At 43.6% G+C, this 12,366-nt stretch overlaps 1 protein-coding gene across 1 annotated transcript in view; it reads right to left on the bottom strand.

The window, feature by feature from the left end:
* Positions 1 to 12,366, bottom strand: part of LOC112105858 (centrosome-associated protein 350-like) — a 160,742-nt gene that overhangs the window by 19,308 nt on the left and 129,068 nt on the right. The window lies entirely within an intron of this gene.

Genomic DNA, 12,366 nt, shown 5'->3' with positions numbered 1-12,366 from the left:
AGCACATGTAATCTGAGAATCCCAAACTGCTTTACAAAGATGGGTATTCTTATACCCATTTCGAGATAGAAAAACTGAGGCACAGGGCAGTTAAGTGAATTGCCCCAGGTCAGCATGTCAGTGGCAGAACAGGAAGTAGATTTTAGGCCTCTTAATTCCCTGTCCTATAGTCTAGACCACACAGAATTGAGATGTTGAAAGTGCAGGCACTGTTAAATAAACAAAAACAATACATAGGTATTTTCTCCATTTAACTAATGCATATTAGCCTACTCAATGACAAACTTAGGGCATGTCTTCACTTGGGGCTGGGGGCGTGATTCTCATCTTCAGGAGACAAACTCACACTAGCTTTCATTGAGCTAGCACGCTACTAACAGAAGGCAGGACAGGTTAGCTGCCCCAAGGATGTGCGTACGGTTTTTCAGGGGCACATATTCAGAATGACTGGCCTGTCCTGCAGCTCATGCTGCTGCAGCTTCATTCTAGTTTTGGTGTGCTAGCTTGATGAAATGTGAACAAGTGTGAATTTGTCTCCTGAAAATGGGAATCACACCCCCAGCTCCAAGTGTAGACATACCCTTATGCTATGAAGGTGGCATAGAATGGACTGAATCTGATCTACAGAAGAATATCAGCATTGAAAATTAGCTCAACATTCAGAACGATGCTGTGTGTCTAGAATGCAAATGGTTAATTTATAGATAAGAGAAATGTGTTTCAAATATATATTTTAGATATAATAAGTATCTGAAAGTCATTGCTTCCTCTCCCTACTTAGCAGTATGTAAGTTCAGGCTTCTGTGTTTTGTTAAGGACATCACAGACACACATAGCACAAGCATCCAGTAACCTTTACTCAGTTCTCATTAATTCAATTCAATGAGCACTTGTCTGGATAAAGACTTAAAGATTTGTCATTAACTGCTTGTGGTGTCAACTGCTGCAGAGGAAACAGTATTTTAATCTTATGTTTTTCAGTGTGACACTTCTTTTTAAAGGTTTAAGAATGTATATATTTTTTAAATTTGTGTTTAAAGGCTTTTAAATTCACCTTAAAAACCCTTATGCTACATGACGTATTATTTTAATGGCGAGTATTTAATTTGTAATAGTATGGTCCAGAAGTAAGCTAGGTCTCTTGCAAACTATAGATGGAGTACAGTAAAGACCACCGGGTTTTAAATCTCCTGGACTAAACAAATTCACTAGGACTGGAGGATGACTAGTTAAGTTCAGTTAGAAAGAGAAGCAGTTTGACTGTTAAACCCTCCTGTTTGACAACTTATTTCTGGAGTTCTCACACTTAAGCGTACAGAGAACCACATCTTTAGAGAGATTGTCTCATGGGCCACCTTACATTCCATTCACAACTGCATGGATCACTTATGCTCCTAGTCTCAATTTTGCAGATGACCTATTATGTCATTCATAACAACAATATCCCTGTGGTGAATGTAGCCACTGCGCACTTGAACAAATATTTTCCTTTTCCTTTAAAAAGGAAATCACATGGTTTCCTTTTGCAATTTCATTACCATCCGTTCTGTTCCTCTTCCCCTCCCCCATGATTCCCTACTGTCTGGTCTTCCAATCCTCCTGGTGGTGCTCTCCCTCTATTCCATTGGAAGTCGTGCTCAGCTGATTGATTCCCTTCTCCACAGTAGAGTCGTCACCATTAATATAATTGTTTTTGTATTTCTGTAATGACCAAGGCCCAATCAAGACTGTGTAAACTCATAGAAAGGCATTTCTATGAAACTCATAGCTGATGCTTCCTTGTGCATCCCCATCTGTCTGTATCTACTTGTTGTGTCTTGTTTTATACTTAGGCTTGGTCTACCCTATCTACTTATGCCAGTATAACTGTGTGTGGATTTTCCACACCCCAGAGTGATGTAGTTATACTGATCTAACTCCTGGTGTAGACAGCACTATGTTGACGGGACACACTCTCCCGTCGGCATAGGTAGCATCTTCTCTAAGCGCTACAGCAGTGCAGCTCCACTGGACAGTTGCACCACCGCAGCGCTGTAAGTGTAGACAAGCCCTTCGGCTGTAAGCTCTTTGGAGCAGGAGTCTGTTCTGTGCAGTGATTTCCCTCCTGAATTTCCCCAATCCCCCCCATCCCCCCCCAGTTTTGTGAACTAGTTAGATGCCAAACCTGGTGGCTGAACTTTGTGACTTTGTCCTCACCCACAACTATTTAACATTTGGGGACAATGTATACCTTCAAGTCAGCGGCACTGCTATGGGTACCCGCATGGCCCCACAGTATGCCAACATTTTTATGGCTGACTTAGAACAATGCTTCCTCAGCTCTCATCCCCTAGTGCCCCTACCAGTGGCGTAGCCAGGTTCTAAGAGCAGGGGGAGCAAACATTAAAAAGGTGCCCCCCCCTGGCCCCTCCACCGGCCCCCCCCCCTCCCCCCCCCCCCCCCCCGCCCCCCCCCCCTTGGCTCCTCCAGCCGTGCCACCCCCACCCATGGCTCCTCCGGCCGCGCTGCGGGCTGTCATGCTGCCCCCCGCCCCGCTCCTCCGGCTGCGCCGCCCGCCCCCCCGCCATGGTTCCTCCAGCCGTGCTGCCCCCCCTTGCCTGCAGGAGCCCAGCGCCGGCCCGGCAGGCCAAGCTTCAGAGCAGAGTGTGGGCCCCGCCCACTGGCGCCATGGTAACCCCTAACTAAGGCGCCGCTTTTGGAAAATGTGCTGAGGGGAAGCGGCTGCTTCCCCTGCACCTCCCCTAGCTACACTACTGGCCCCTACTCTACTTGCACTACATTGATGACATCTTCATCATCTGGACCCATGGAAAAGAAGCCCTTGAGGAATTCCACCATGATTTCAACAATTTCCATCCCACCATCAACCTCAGCCTAGACCAATCCACACAAGCGGTCCATTTCCTTGACACTACTGTGCTAATAAGCGATGGTCACATAAACACCACCCTATACCGGAAACCTACTGACCGCTACACTTACCTACATGCCTCCAGCTTCCATCCAGGACACACCACACGATCCATTGTCTACAGCCAAGCTCTAAGATACAACCACATTTGCTCCAATCCCTCAGAAGAGACAAACACCTACAAGATCTCTATCAAGCATTCTTAAAACTACAATACCCACCTGCTGAAGTGAAAAAACAGATTGACAGAGCCAGAAGAGTACCCAGAAGTCACCTACAACAAGACAGGCCCAACATAGAAAATAACAGAACGCCACTAGCCGTTACCTTCAGCCCCCAACTAAAACCTCTCCAGCGCATCATCAAAGATCTACAACCTATCCTGAAAGATGATCCCTCACTCTCACAGATCTTGGGAGACAGACCTGTCCTCACTTACAGACAGCCCCCCCAACCTGAAGCAAATACTCACCAGCAACCACACACCACAGAACAAAAACACTAATCCAGGAACCTATCCTGGCAACAAAGTCTGATGCCAACTCTGTCTACATATCTATTCAAGTGACACCATCATAGGATCTAATCACATCAGCCACGCCATCAGGGGCTCGTTCACTTGCACATCTACCAAAGTGATATATGCCATCATATGCCAGCAATGCCCCTCTGCCATGTACATTGGCCAAACCGGACAGTCTCTATGCAAAAGAATAAATGGACACAAATCTGACATCAGGAATCCTAACATTCAAAAACCAGTAGGAGAACACTTCAACCTCTCTGGCCATTCAGTAACAGATTTAAAGGTGGCAATTTTGCAACAGAAAAGCTTCAAAAACAGACTCCAACAAGAAACTGCTGAACTTGAATTAATATGCAAACTAGATACAATCAATTTAGGCTTAAATAGAGATTGGGAATGGCTGACCATTGAATCTATTTCCCCATGTTAAGTATCCTCCCACCTTCTTGTCAAACTGTTTTAAATGGGCTATCTTGATTATCACTACAAAAGTTTTTTTTCCTCCTGCTGACAATAGCTCATCTTAATTAATTAGCCTCTTAGAGTTGGTTGGGCAACTCCCAACTTTTCATGTTCTCTGTATGTATATATATCTCCTCACTATATGTTCCATTCTATGCATCCGATGAAGTGGGCTGTAGCCCACGAAAGCTTATGCTCAAATAAATTTGTTAGTCTCTAAGGTGTCACAAGTACTCCTGTTCCTTTTGCGGATACAGACTCACACAGCTGCTACTCTGAAACATGCCAATTTAGTGACTGTTTGGAAATCTGAATTGAAATTGAAACATTAATACACACTTTAAAAGCATATACAATGTATGATAAAATACGTGTATCTGAAAAAGTAGAATAGATTTGAAAAGTATGAACATAGACTAGCTTCCTTATACAGCTGTTGTTTTTTATGACAATGTCAGTGCATTCATTTCAGTGATGTTGGCCAACCTAATAATTTCAAATGATGATTTGTAAGCAAAGTCTAAATGAGCTCTCCCTGACAGCTAGTGATGAGCTGGAGGCTGGGGGGAAAGGCTTCAGGACCAGATTGTATTTACATTCACACCTAATCTACCTAGGTATCCAGCAAACAGAGCTGTGTTGCCCAAGTGATAGATTTTGGCTGGGGTTGGGTTACAAATCACTTGAATGCGAGGGGGGGGGGAGAGAGAATGAAATGTTGTTGTTCTTATTGTATGAGTAAAGGGCAGTAGAACTGTACTTAGCCTGTGCTGATTGAGGGCATCAAGAGGGAGGGTGGGGACCTGTCCCCCTCCACTGTTTAAAGACTGAGCTGATTAGGCTCCATAGATAGTCTTTTGTTCTGTTAAGTGACCACTGCAGCTGAAATCACTGATAATCAGGTCTAAGTGCTTAGTCCTGCTGTGGGGATAGTGTTCCTGTGGGTACAGTGTTTTTGTGTAAGAGACAGCCCAGACTGCACTAGCAGTGAGGTTCCCCCACTGAGAACTCAGCTGAAATCACTGAGAGCTGGGTGGAACCTCAAGAGACCAACTCGCAGAGGTCACAGTGGCAGGTGGCAGCAGAAGGTGACTGCGCAGGGCCATTGGCAACAGAGTGGTGGAGTGAATGGTGGCACAATGAACAGCAGTGGCCAGAGCAAACAGTGAGCAGCTGGAGGAACGAGCAAGGTGCCTTCTTGCCCCCCACCTGGGGGGTGTACTCAGGGCCGGTGCAAGGAAGTTTCGCGCCCTAGGCGTAACTTCCACCTTGTGCTCCCCCCGCAGCCCTGCGGCAGCTCCCCGCCCCACCCCACCCTGAGGCGCCCCCCCCCTGCGGCAGCTCCCCACCCCCCGGCCCGTGGATCCGTGCGGCAGCTCTGACCCAGGGGTTCCCCTGGGCTGCCTGCTGGCGGCTCAGACTCCCTCTCCCTCCCAGCGCAGTGGCCGCTGTAAAAAAAAAAAAAAAAATTGGGGGCGCCGCCCCAAATCTTGGCGCCCTAGGCAACCGCCTAGTTGGCCTAAATGGTAGCACCGGCCCTGGGTGTACTCACGTGAAAGCACCTCTGAACTCGGAGTCTCCACTGACCAAGGACAACACTGGTGAGTGGGGTGTGGTGGAGGGAAAAGTGAGGGGCATGTTAAATAAACATTTGTTTGTTGGACTATATTTTAGTGACTTTGCTCCAGAATGCTAGATTTGTGACTGGGAATGGAAACTTATATAAATATGTTTCCTAGTAGGCCAAGATTTTTAAAATGCATTATTTGCCAAGGTTGTTATCTCACATAGTTGCTATCTTGAGAGGTCATTATGTTGGGGCGTTTCTGTACTAAACATTTTTATTATTATAATTAATTTTTACATAAGAATGGTCATACTGGGTCAGACCAATGGTCCATATAGCCCAGTATCCTGTCTTCCAACAGTGGTCAAGGCCAGGTGCTTCAGAGGGAATGAACAGAACAGGTAATCATCAAGTGATCCATCCCCTGCCCATTCCCAGCTTCTGGCAAACAGGCTAGGGACACTCAGAGCATGGTGTTGCATCCCTCCCCATCCTGGCTAATAGCCACTGATGGACCTATTCTCCAGGAATTTATCTAGTTCTTTTTTTAATCCTATTATAGTTTTGGTCTTCACAGCATCCCCTGGCAAGGAGTTCCACGGGGTTGACTTTATGTTGTGTGACGAAGTACTTCCTTTTGTTTTTTTAAAACCTGCTGCCTATTAATTTCATTGGGTGACTGCCAGTTCTTGTGTTATGTGAAGGATTAAATAACATTTCCTTATTCACTTTCTTCACACCAGTCAAGATTTTATAGACCTCTATCATATCCCCCTTAGTCGTCTCTTTTCTAAGCTGAAAATTCCCAGTCATTTTAATTTCTCCTCCTGTTTCATACCCCTAATAATTTTAGTTGCCCATCTCTGTACCTTTTCCATTTCCAATATATCTTTTTTGGGATGGGGTGACTAGATCTGCACACAGTATTCAAGGTGTACACGTACCATGGATTTATACAGAGGCAATATAATATTTTCTGTCTTATTATCTATCCCTTTCTTAATGATTCCCAACATTCTGTTTGCTTTTTTGACTGCCGCTGCACACCGAGTGGATGTTTTCAGAGAACTATCCACAATGACTCCAAGTTCTCTTTCTTGAGTGTTAACAGCTAATTCAGACTCCTTCATTTTGTATGTATAGTTGAGATTGTTTTCCAGTGTGCATTACTTTGCATTTATCAACATTGAATTTCATCTGCCATTTTGTTGCCCAGTCACCCAGTTTTGTAACTCTTCGCAGTCTGCCTGGGACTTAACTATCTTGAATAGTTTTGTATCATCTGCAAATTTTGCCACCTCACTGTTTACCCATTTTTCCAGATCATTTATGAGTATGTTGAACAGTAATGGTCCCAGTACCAACCCCTCAGGGATACCACTATTTATCTCTCTCCATTCTGAAAACTGATAATTTATTCCTACCCTTTGTTTCCCATCTTTTAACCAGTTACTGATCCATGAGAGGACTTCCCTCTTATCCCATGATGGCTTACTTTTCAAAAGTCAATTTAAATTAAATACCTTTAAAAAAAAATTATATTTTTTTAGAAATCTAGACCTGTTGTGTGTTTTGGTGTAACTTGCATTATCCTTATGTTAAATTTGCATTATCCTAACAAAACATTTACTTTATTCATATCTCTTTTATATAACTCATCGGCCCTGACACTCCCCCCCGTAAATTTGAACACCCCCCCTAATTTCAATTCCTGGGGAAACCACTGGTTCTGTGTCTGTAAAGCACCTAGCACAATGGGGTCCTAGTCCATGACTGGCACTACCAAAATACAAATAATAAATATTATTAATAGTTTTCAGTCTAATTTACAGTCTCATTGGCATAGAGGCTATAAAACCAGCTGAAATTAAGAAGAAAAGTCAGCAGCACCAGATGACCAGCTAGTTCTTCTAAATGGCCCAATAGCAATTTACACTTCAGTTCGATAACCAGTGCCTCATTTCACCAAAAGACAGCAACAGTAAGTAGCAGTAAGGTATTTCACTACCAGCAGCTAGTAAATGTGATGCATTCCTTTTTCAGTAAAGTTTTGTAGTTAAATATTTATGAAAGTGTTTTTAAACAAGCAGTGCACAAAATAGATATAGGTGTTTGACAGGAAGAATGTGATCTCTCCTCATAGTCCGAGGTAGTGTACCTATTTTCCGGCAAGTGTCTTGATTACAATTAATTCCTCCTGCTTAAGTGAAAGTAACATCATGTTAATTAAGGCCCAAATTCAGGTTTTGTATAAAGCAAGTTTCTACAAAGCCTAACAAAGGAATCTGTTGCCATGACATTTGAAAAATTTTAATGAATTTTTTTTAAAGGAATAGCTTTCATCTAAAGTGTTTTCAAGTATTGAGAGCACATATGAACCAGAAATAGATTATAAACAAACACGAAATTGACTATTCTATTTTCATGGTTCAAGCTGACAAAAAAATGCAGAAGTGGAAACAAACGGTGAGAAGTAAATTCATTTTTAAAAAGTCTTTACTTATCTCAGGCATCAGTTACACATGCAAATAAATCTGCAATATCTATTTTTAACTTGACAATGTCTTTTTAACGAACCAAGATGATTTTACATATGTCACATGGTACGGGAAAAAGGGCAACAATGAAGACCAACATTAGAATGCAGTGATACATCCCCAAATCCCTCCTCCAGCTGACACCAGTCTTAGTCTCTCCATCATATTTTAAAATACCAAATACTTGAAAGACTATTTATTTCAAAAGAGCTCATTATGCTCACTGTTGGCCCCCCATATTCATTATTTTTAATCTATTCATACTGATATGTTTATTTGGTTTTCTCTGTTTCAACTTTAAGAGAATTTTATCAAGTTATTGCATGTTTTAATTATGTTGCAGTGCCCTGAAGGTGGCACGCTATTAAAAATTAATCAGTGTGAATGTGTTTATTTTATGTATTCATTTTTATATCAAAATGGAAAACACTTGTCCTGACAAGTCCTGTTATTTTCTAGTGCACACAAAAGCTGTTATAAGAACATTATTAAGGTTGCAAAGTCAAGCACTGAAAAGCTAGGAAATGTCAGAATTAAGGTTGTCTATGCAACCTCAATTTGGTCCATTTTGCTTATTCTTTATGATACATGTTTAACTTACATGATTACACACTATTTTTTTCCATGTAACCCCCACCTCATTCAGTGTACAGGATGGACCTGCTGTGGAGAGGGACCTGCTGTGGGGATATGTAGAGGACCCCTGCTTCATTTGTTGCAGAAGTTGGAAGGTCTGCAGTGAATGAGGCAGGGGATTGCAGAAAAAGAAGGGATGATCTCATGGTTAAAGGCAATCAAATGCTGGCCCAGAGAACTGAATTCTATCCCTGCCTCTCCCACAGAGTTCCTGTCTCATTCAGGCAGGTCACTTAAACCAAACCTCTCACAGGTGGTCACTAATTAGATGTTCCTCATTTTCTGGGTGCCTAATGTGAGACCCTGGAGTTTGATTTGCAGAAGTGCTGAGTGCTCACAGCTGCAACTGAAGTCAATGAGAGCTGTGCTTTGAGCATAGGAAGTGCTATGTAATGAAAAGTACTCTGAAAAACAGGTCCTAGATGCCTCAAACCGGGCACCCAAAATTAGTGGACACCTTTGACCTTACTGTCTGTGCCTCACTTCCCCATCTGTAAAATGGGGGATAATACCACCTTCTCTTCGCACAGGGAAGTTGTAAAAATGACAACGTTTGTGAAGTACTCTGATACTATGTGATGAGCACTACAGTAAAGTCCATGAATGAATTAATAATTCTGTCTTCAGAGCAGGGTTTGAATAGTGTCCAGCAAATGAGGCTTAAGGCCACACAATGCACAATGAAAATAAAACAAAATATTGAATAGCTGCTCATTACATGAGCACCTTCCATCCTGTTCACTCGTGGAGGCAGGGGTCAGGTGGAAAAAATAGTACATGATCATGTAATTAAAGACTGTATCATAATGCATACACATGAGGAAGACAAATTAAGGGTGCAAAGGCAACATTAATTCTGGCTTTTCCTAGCTTCTGACTGCTTCACTGTGCAACCTTAATTCATAGATTCATAGACTCTAGGACTGGAAGGGACCTCGAGAGGTCATCGAGTCCAGTCCCCTGCCCTCATGGCAGGACCAAATACTGTCTAGACCATCCCTGATAGACATTGATCTAACCTACTCTTAAATATCTCCAGAGATAGAGATTCCACAACCTCCCTAGGCAGTCTATTCCAGTGTTTAACCACCCTGACAGTTAGGAACTTTTTCCTAATGTCCAGCCTAAACCTCCCTTGCTGCAGTTTAAGCCCATTGCTTCTTGTTCTATCCTTAGAGGCTAAGATGAACAAGTTTTCTCCCACCTCCTTATGACACCCTTTTAGATACCTGAAAACTGCTAGCATGTCCCCTCTCAGTCTTCTCTTTTCCAAACTAAATAAACCCAATTCTTTCAGCCTTCCTTCATAGATCATGTTCTCTAGACCTTTAATCATTCTTGTTGCTCTTCTCTGGACCCTCTCCAATTTCTCCACATCTTTCTTGAAATGCGGTGCCCAGAACTGGACACAATCCTCCAGTTGAGGCCTAACCAGCGCAGAGTAGAGCGGAAGAATGACTTCTCGTGTCTTGCTCACAACACACTTGTTAATGCATCCCAGAATCACGTTTGCTTTTTTTGCAACAGCATCACACTGTTGACTCATATTTAGCTTGTGGTCCACTATAACCCCTAGATCCCTTTCTGCCATACTCCTTCCTAGACAGTCTCTTCCCATTCTGTATGTGTGAAACTGATTGTTCCTTCCTAAGTGGAGCACTTTGCATTTGCCTTTATTAAACTTTAATGTTCTTGTGTGTAGCTTTTTTGTGTGTAATCTCCTAGATTTTTAAAAGGCAAGCTGAAAAACCGCAAATTCCATCACGTGGCATCATACTGCCACTCACATAGGTCATCAGCAGGGCTGGAGCCGTTAGATACACCACAGAAACCTCTTCCCTTTGAGCTAACAGAGTAACTGATAGCATCAGTAGGTTGTCATCCTCTATATGGACCAGCACTGGAGGGAGATGAGGCACACTTTGCCAGTGGGTTCCACAGGTACTACTGACAGCAGAGGAAAGGTGAGACTTAGGGATCTTGGGTTCTAGTACAAGCTCTGGAAGGGAGCATGTCTAGTGGGCACAGATTCTTCTGTCCCTTCAAACCTGTCTCAGCCCCCATCTCTTTCCCCCCTAGCACCTTGTCCCAGTCCCATTCTCTTCACTTAGCCAGTCGCAGTCTTCAACCCTCAGGCTTCTCCTCCCAGTCCCAGTGTCCTTGCCCAGTCAGTCCTAGAATCCCTTCTGGACTCTTCATCCCAGTTCTCCCCCTCCAGACTCCTTGTCCAAGTCTTCCCCCACAAGCACCTTACTCCCAGTCCCATTTTATCACCAGTCCCAGTCCCCCCCGCCCTGTCTCTCTTCCTCCCTCTGTATCCCCATTAGCTTTCAATTCCAGTCTTCCTCCCTGGGCTCTTTGGCCTATCTCAGTGTCTCTCTCCAACCTCCTAATAGCAGTTGTTTTACCCAGCCACTCCCAGTTCTCTTGCCTCAGAACTTTTGGCGATCCTAGCTGCTAAACCAGGGGTCTCAAACACGCGGGCCACATTGTGGCCTGCCATAGGCGCCGACTCTACCAGCAGCCAAGCTCCCCTCTCCCCCCGCGCACCACGTCCCTGCTCCTCCGCCTACTTTCCAGGTCTTCCTGTTGCCAAACAGCTGTTTGGCGGCGCTTAGGACTTTCCAGGAGGGAGGGGGGAGGAGCGGGGACGCAGTGCGCTCAGGGGAGGAGGCGGAGAAGAGGCGGGGCCGGGGCGGGGATTTGGGAAAGGGGTTGGAATAGGAGCAGGGAGGGGGTGGGAAGAGGCACGGCATTACAGTTTAAAAAAAGTTATCAGATTGACTTTTAATAGCATACTATATTACTCTTAAATTTTTTTCATTTTTGACTATACTTTTGTATCATTGTATGAAAAGGTTTCAGTGATGCAGCCCTCGGGCCAATGTACTAGTCCTCATGTGGCCCTCGTGGTGATTTGAGTTTGAGATCCCTGTGTTAAACTCTAGGAAGTCTCTATTGAGCATGTGTGTACTGATTTTTCCAATGCTTATAACTTGGCCAAATTTGGGTGGATTTCCATAGGGAAGGCAAAAAGGCATATTCTTAACACAAAGGCAACCCCTCTGTCAAATTTCAAGTCCTTGCTCCAAAGTCCTTGCGCTACAGCTTCTCAAAAAAGTACGCCAGAATTTTTCTACATGGGCAAAACAATGTATTTTTCCCTAGCCTTGATTTCAGAAACACCAGAACCATTTTGGCTGAAATTTTCTAAGAAAATTCAGTCTGAAGCAGATATCCAGCATGGAAAATTGCAGCCCGAACTGTTAAAGTTTGTCAAAACTGCAAGCAACCAAACACACGGTCTTATAATGGAAATATCAGGCAACCTTAATAGGTTAGTATTACCATCTCCACCTATAATAGACTATGCCAGGTGTTAACTTTTTTGCATTGGTGGTGGCCGACACTTTCTGCTGTTTGTATATAAGCGCACATTCTAAATTCAGGATTAATTTTAATGCAAGTCATTTGCTGTCAGAGAAATTTTGCTTCAATTTTCTCCTTTTCCATTTTTTAAAAACAATTCCTTACTGGTAAAGGTTGTCAGGTAGAGCAACTAAGAGGATGATAAACTACATCCTACAGAGCAGATAAAGCACAGACATACAACCCCAGTGCAAGCTTCCCTACAATGAAGGTGGCATTCTGATGCTCACAAACTGCAGAATATCCCTGGGTGTGAATAACTAAGTCAAAGTATTCTGAACAGGGGTTCCCCAAGTCA

This window comes from Terrapene carolina, unplaced genomic scaffold (genome assembly GCF_002925995.2).
Source record: "Terrapene carolina triunguis isolate 2854851 unplaced genomic scaffold, T_m_triunguis-2.0 Scaffold210, whole genome shotgun sequence".
Classification (NCBI taxonomy): Eukaryota; Metazoa; Chordata; order Testudines; family Emydidae; genus Terrapene; species Terrapene triunguis.
The sequence above is the reverse complement of the archived record's forward strand: the minus strand, read 5'-3'. Positions and strand labels throughout refer to the sequence as shown.